Source organism: Palaemon carinicauda, chromosome 24, assembly GCF_036898095.1.
Source record: "Palaemon carinicauda isolate YSFRI2023 chromosome 24, ASM3689809v2, whole genome shotgun sequence".
NCBI lineage: Eukaryota > Metazoa > Arthropoda > Malacostraca > Decapoda > Palaemonidae > Palaemon > Palaemon carinicauda.
The window spans coordinates 70,558,202-70,566,526 of NC_090748.1; positions in this window are offsets into that span (position 1 = coordinate 70,558,202).

Genomic DNA, 8,325 nt, shown 5'->3' on the forward strand with positions numbered 1-8,325 from the left:
TTAAATAAAGGAAAACACACAAGAATCTTAAACACCCAACAACACAATGTTTTCTATACGACGACAACGAACACACTGGGAGAGAGAAGTTCAGGTAACCTCAGGTGCCGAGTGAGCGTTAGGATCGATTCGGGTAGCCGAGTGAACACTCTGCCACCTACTGATGGCGTCGCACGATTTTTGAAATCGTATCTAAAAAAAAATCGTCGTATCTTAAGGCATAAATATAGATATAATGTATCATCATATTTCAAAAAAATCGTATCTTAATACATTCGTATTACTGTGTGTGTATATATATGTATATACTGTATATGTATATATATATATATATATATATATATATATATATATATATATATATATATATATATATATATATATATATATATATATATATATATATATATATATATATTTAGACATACATACTGTATATATGTGTTGTACGTAGTAAGCTCCTCATGGTGCTCCTCGAGAAGGTAATTAATATCGTCCTCATCGACAACCAGCCCCATGGACCTCACGAGTGTAACGATGTTCTCAAGCTCAAGTTGCGGAATTGGTTCAGGATCATCAACTTTTTCGGCTTTGTCTTCAACTTCAGCTAAGCCTACGTGGAATCCCTCAGAATCCCTCAAAGTCTCGTGCAGAGACGGACTCAGGCCACAGCTTCTTCCGTTAAGAGTTAAGGGTGTGCCTCGAAATATCCAGCCTAGCTTGATCTATGAGTCTGAGGTATATCACAACATCGAAATACTCCTTCCATAATTCGTAAAGGATGAGGGTTGCTTTGTCATTGATTTTAAAACATCTTTTCGTATAGAGCTTTTTGAAGTTGGAAATCACTTACTGGTCCATGGGTCAGAGGAGAAGGGTGGTGTTAGGCGGAAGATACAGAACTTTGATGAAGGAATACTCGGCTAGAATATCTTCCCCGAGACCAGGATGGGCATTATTCAACATCAGCAGACATTTCAGAAGGAAGCACTTCTCTCCTAAATATTTCTTGGCAGTCGAGCCAAAACATAGATTTACTTACTCGGTGAACAAGAGTTGCATTAGCCCTCTACATCATTGGAAGCTTGTCCTGAAGGCCTGAGGAGTCTCCGAGTGATACAATAGTAGGGGCTTTACTTTACAATCCCTACTGGCGTTTGCACAGAGTGCAAGGGTAAGCGTGTCCTTCATAGACTTATGCCCAGGTAGCTTCTCTAACGCCGTGATGTACGTCCGTGGCATTTAGAAAAAAAATAAGCCTAGTTTTGTCATAGTTGAAGACTTGCTAGTGAGTGTAGCCTTCCTTTACAGTCAACTCGTCGTAAGTCTTAACAAAGGCTTCATCCGCATTCATGTCCGAGCTGGCAGCCTCCTCATGCTGCACCACCGAATGAATGCTAGACCGTCTCCAGAGTTTTTTAAACAACCCCCGAGAATCCTTGAACTTTTGGGGTGCTTGCTGCGATGCCCTTTCTCCTGCATCTTCTTCAGCCTGAGTACCCATGAGATCACCGAAAATGGCGCTGGCCTTGTGGCAGATTGTTGTCTCATTGATCGTGTCTCTAGCTATTTCCATGTACTTGATCCAAAGGAGAAATTGTTTTTCCACCTCATAACATGGCTCCTCTTGCTGGAAAAAAGTCATGCCCTTAAAAGGTGTTGCTGTTTTGATGTCTTCTTTCTGCTTAAGGATGGTGCCTATTGTCGATAAATTTTGGCCATATTCCTTAGCGATCACCCTCAACCTCATTGCAGCCTCTACTCAATTATTTCCAGCTTCGTCTCATTAGAAAGCATCCTCTTCTTCTTTCCTTGAACATCAGCAACATTCTTGGGACCCGTGGCTAATAATATACGAGTTGAAAAACGTAACACGATGCAGTACTGTACAGTATATGAAAGCACGAAAGCAAAATCACCAACATGAATTCAATGTAAACAATAACGCTGCTGAAACAAAATAGTCAAGGATTTCTCATATGGAGATGCATGATGGGATAGATGCTACCTAATAGGAGAGCAGGATCTTACAGCGGTATCTAGTATCAGAGGAGGGAGATAACCAATGGTGGCGAGTGTAGTTTGACAGCGAGAGAATTTTGAAATTATCTTTGCGGTCGGGCAAATCTCGTACAGTATTTCGTTTCATATCAGGAAATTATTTTTCGTAATAGGCGAAAAATCTTCATGTCGTTTCGTATCATGAATTTTTTGTGTACTCGCACACACACACATACACAGTAGAGTATCATATTATGGGAGAGTTTGGTCGATCCACTTTCCCGCATAAATGGAAAAATGCATATTTCAAAACAAAAATAATTGCATTAAGGCCAAGTTAAATGGCAACTTGCCCATTCAAACGGTTTTACTACCCATTTTCAATACTTTCTATGTACTATTCTATACTTTTTCTAATATTTAATTGTTCATATGAATAAATTAAACATTTAAAGTTTTTTAAAGTTTTCATAACTTGAAAAGTTAAAATTACACCTAGAATGGGTGTAAATACCGTATATATCAGCATATAACACAACCTAAAATTAGGACAAATTTTAATGAATTTAAGTCATATCTGTTTTATAAGACGACTGGTGAATTGCAAAACCATCAGTGTATAGACTAGTTTTTGCTGTATCATTGAAAATCCAAAATTAACAAAAATAAAGGCGATTTTATATCATGCTTTTGCTAAACAAGCACACAATCTAAGACGGAAACCATTATTTTATTTACGTTCGTCTCTGTTTGTAACGAACAAACAAATGCATTTACACATCTGTGTTAAAGTTAGTTTTTGCAGCGCAACTATCATACCAAGTATTGATTATTTTATGATTTTGTTATTACTTATGTTGTGTTATTTACTTTTTGTTAGAACTTCAAAATAGATTAAATTAGTGCAATTTTATGCAATGTTTATCCCAAACCCAATGCTTAAAATGAAAACTATCCGTTTGTTTACGTTCCATCATCGACTATAATGAACAAACGAACACATTTACACACCAATGATCAAAACTGATAACAGAATATTTAGAGCTTTTAGTAATTTTTATGTTTTTATGAAATATTTTACCATATCCATATAAATTTCTACACACAGCAAAACATGAAAATCATTTTGTTTGCGTTTAGTCAACAATAACAAACTGCCACTAGTGGGTAGTATATTGGCCTGGCACCAGCCACCCGTTGAGATACTACCGCTAGAGAGTTATGAGGTTCTTTGACGGGCTAGACAGTACTATATAGGATCCTTCTCTCCGGTTACGGTTCATTTTCCCTTTGCTTACACTTGCACCGAATAGTCTGGTACATTCTTTACAGATTCTCCTCTGTCCTCATAACCTGACAACAATGAGATTACAAAATAATCTTCTTCACCCAAGGGGTTATCTACTGCACTGTAATTGTTCAGTGGCTACTTTCCTTTTGGCAAGGATAAAAGAGACACTTTAAGTATGATGAGCAGCTCTTCTAGAAGAAGGATGCTCCAAAATCAAACCATTGTTCTTTGAGTACACTATTCTAATTTCTCTTCCTCTTGCTTTGTTGAAGTTGTTATAGTTTATGTAGAAAATATTTATTTTAATGTTGTTACTGTCCTTCAAATATTTTATTTTACCTTGTTCCTATTGTTAATTTGTTCTCATGATTTATTTATTTCCTTATTTCCTTTCCTCACTGGACTATTTTTCCCTATTGGAGCCCTTGGGTTTATAGCATCTTGTTTTTCCAACTAGGCTTGTAGCTTGGCTAATAATTATTATAATAATAGATATATAATCCTTCTCTTGCTTGAGGGTACACTTTAGTACACTATTCTAATTTCTATTCCTCTTGTTTTGTTGAAGTTATAGTTTATGTAGAAAATATTTATTTTAATGTTGTTACTGTCCTTAAAATATTTTATTTTACCTTGTTTCCTTTCCTCATTGGGCTATTTTCCCTATTGGGGCCCCTGGGCTTACAGCATCCGGCTTTTCTTACTAGGGTTGTATCTTGGCAAGTAATACTAATATAATGTCATTATGATAATTTACAAAAATTCTAAACTGTTACAAAGGATAATTATTGTTCATTCCATATTTAAAATACTTTTCCTAACTTCAGTTATAAGTCTGTTTGACTTAATATCAACTTCTACCCACATCATTTACGGAATCATCTGCAAAAAACGAAAGAAAGTACTAGATTGGTTTTTAAAGTTATCGGACAATTGGGTTACTGTTATAATGTTTGATGTTACAGAAATGGTGCAATATTGGAGAACGTTAAATCTTGGTGGATTTTTAATGAAAAATTAATACAATTAACCCTTTTGCTATAGTGTTTTATTAATATCGCACCTACTCAAAAAGCTGTCCAAATACCTTTATCATGCCTTAAATGACTGCTATAATGCACCCTGGTTGATCAAGAAATTCAAATATCTCTAGCACCGTCAGAGTATCTAACTAAAACTTTATATATATATATATATATATATATATATATATATATATATATATATATATATATATATATATATATATATATATGAGAGAGAGAGAGAGACATAAATATACTAAAAGAAAAATATAGCTTTTAACCCATTGGTGCTAATATGATATTAACAATATAGATGTCTTAAATAAGTTAAGAAATAGTATAAACAATACTCTGTGTTCCTGTAATTGTATTTACACCTATTGCCCCCGCTCAGATGTACAGTATATTCCGGGCAATCTGAACGAACGACCGTTGACATAGCTGATCTGTTCACAGCCAAAAGTAAAACTAAGAGAGGTCAGTAATACCCGATTATTAAGATACATCCGAATTGTAAAGCAACAGAACGTAAATGTTTTATTAAAGCGCAATGAACTTTTTAAATAAGTGTAATTTTCTAGAATGCAATGATGTTTCCTAAAAACAGTAGTCTTGTGACAAAATTAGATCACATGTTTTAAGTTACAATTTGAAAAGGATATATACATGGTGTATTTTTTTAGTGTATATTATTGACACTTTTTAAGGAAACAAAGATATTGGTTTCTTATATATGTAAGTTGTAGAGCACCTGAGAGAGAGAGAGAGAGAGAGAGAGAGAGAGAGAGAGAGAGAGAGAGAGAGAGAGAGAGAGAGAGAGAGAGAGAATCAGCTGGTGTAATTGAATGCCATGTTATTCTTTGTTTTTGTACCACCGGAAGTGAGGAATTGCTCGCCACATCTCACAAGTTATTATTATTATTATTATTATTATTACTACTACTTGCTAAGCTACAACCCTAGTTGGAAAAGCAAGATGTTATAAGCTCAAGGGCTCCAACAGCAAAAATAGCCCAGTGAGAAATGGAAATAGGAAAAGAAATAAACTACAATAGAAGTAATTACCAATTTAAATATTTTAAGAATATTTCATATGTATATATTTTATATATATATATATATATATATATATATATACATATATATATATATATATATATATATATATATATATATATATATATATATATATACAGTAGGGTCCCGAATTATGCGAGAATTTGGTCGATTAATGACCTCGTGTAAATGGAAAATCGCGAATTTCGAAACACACAACTAACAGAAATAATTCCATTGCGGCCATGGCAACCAGCAATTTGCCTATTCAAATGTGTTTACTACCCATTTCCAATACTTTCTTTGTACTATACTGTATTTCTTTATAATATCAAATTGTTCTTGTAAATCAATAAAACATTTAATATACTTTAAAGTTCTAATAACTTGAAAAATGGTTAAAATTACAACCAGGATAGGTGTAAACACCATATATTTCCCGTTATAACACAACCCAAAATACAGACAAATTTTAATGTTTGTCATATCTATTGTATAATACAACTGGTGAATAGCAAAACCATTACTCTATAGACTAGCTTGTTGTATGATTGAAAATCCAGAATTATCAAAATAAAGGCGATTTTATATCATGCGTTTCCTAAACACGCTAAAAAGCACAATAGAAAACGACAACCAATGTTTTGTTTACGTTTATCTCTGATCGCAACGAAGAAACAGACGCATTTATACATCGGTGTTTTTGAATTGACAGCAATTTTACCAAGTATAGATTATATGTTGAATTTGTTATTACCAATGTTCTAATTATTTTTTATTAGAACTTTCAAATAAATGAAATGAATGCCATTTATGAAATGTTTTTCTTTATGATGCCACCTGAAACGGAAACCTTCCATTTGTTTATGCTCCATCTTCGATCATAATAAACAAACGAATGCATTAAACACACATGATCTAAGTCATAACTAATGATATTACAAACATTTAGTAAACATTATGTTATTACAAATATTTTACTTACCGTATCCATATAAATTCCTAAATTCGTAGCAAAGCTGGAAATTTTTTTTTCCTTATGCGTTTAATCCACAATAGCAAACTGCCGCTAATGACAGAGTGATAACTTACGATAATTCTAAACTGTTACGAAAGATAATTGTCCTTTCCATATCCAAAATACTTTTCCTAACTTCAGTTATAAGTCAACTTGTACCCACCTCAATTATAGATCCATATGCAAAAAAGGTAAAAGAAGAAAGTACTAGGCCTATTTTTAAAGTCACCGAACAATTAGGTTACCGCTATAACGTTCGATGTGAGAGAGAGAGAGAGAGAGAGAGAGAGAGAGAGAGAGAGAGAGAGAGAGAGAGAGAGAGAGAGAGAGAGAGAGGGGGGATGGTTTTAAAGTACTAAACAATAAATATGATAGGTTATACTGTAACACATTGGTGTTTATGTAATATTAACTGTATAGATGGTTTGAATAAGTTAAGAAATGGTGTAAACAATTATTTGTTATTGTATTCGCGCGGAAGCTAGACATCAGCTAATGTGATCACAGCCAAAAGTAAAACAAAAATAAGTTAGCAATACTCGATTTTTAAAACACACCCGAAATTTAACAACATAAGTACATACATGTTTTATTATAGCGCAAATGACATTTAAAGAGTAAAAATTATATCAATAAGTACATTTTTGAAGTTAAAAAAAAACCTAGTATACACTACTGTATTGTCTATGTACATACGCATAATGCTACTACGCATATCAGCATATCAAAACATTGGTGATATATCTTTCTTTCATTTCAGTAAATAAATAACAGATCATAGTGATATAATATGCAAGAGGTTGCAGTGATTAAAAGGCAGGACTTGATGGCTTGGGTGCTAGGTAGAGACTGAGCTTTATTCATAGCTACATGGGACTACATGATACCACATCCCCCTTATCACATACAAAGAGATAAACGATGAAAGTTCCATATTCAAACGTATTCCATTGTTTTCATCCCTTCACAATAAACATGCATAGTACAATTTGTGATTGTGGATAGTAATATAAACATAATAGCTATCATCTTTGCAGACTTTGGTCCGAATAGTGTTGGTTACAGCAGGGCAGTCATAAATATGAAAATAAATGGCAATTTTTTTTTTTTTTTTTTTTTTTTTTTTGATGCAAAGAACAACACCCAAAATATATTAAAACAAAATGGAAACCTGATACACATGTAACGACATTGTTCGAAATGGAGCCTGTTCTCCATTCCGAGACTCGTAAATTTTCAAATAAAATTCATTATTCTGAATCACTTATCAGTCCTGAGACTGATAACTTTTCTTGAGTTTCAAACTCTGGTAACGACCTCTCAGAATTTTCGGTTATGAAACGAGAGGGGGGGGAGTTGTATATTACTATTTAACTTAACACTTTATGGGAATTTACTGTATGTGACCGCGTTACTTTCAATATATCTGGATGGGGTTTTCACCAGCCGGCCTGACTTGGTATACACCGCTGTCGGGTCTGTAGTGTTATCAGTAGTTGCGGGTCTTTGGTGGGTTATTTCGGTCTCACTAGGTGGCGGCAGCGATATATCGGCAGGTCGTGGTGGAGGCTGTGCTGCTGATGTTGGTGCCTGCTGCCGGGTGTTGGACGGTTCTGTGTTTGTCGCGAGCGGTGTCAGACAGATGTGGGACCGGTTCCTCCTGAGGCACGCTCCGTTTTGGGCTTCCACAATGTATGATTGGGGTTCTTCTGACTTATGTACCACTCTGCCAGGCACCCAGGTGTGGCAGGCCTTGTCGAATATTCGGACTGGTTGTTCGGGTTGGAGGTCTGTGAAGTGCCATTGTGTCCGATTTGGTCCTAGGCGGTCCTGGAGGTGGTTGCGGGTCGTGATGTGTGAGAGATGTGGTTCGTATCGGCCTGGTAGGTCAGTGGTCACATTGCGACCAAACATGAGCTCTGCGGGGCTGGTTG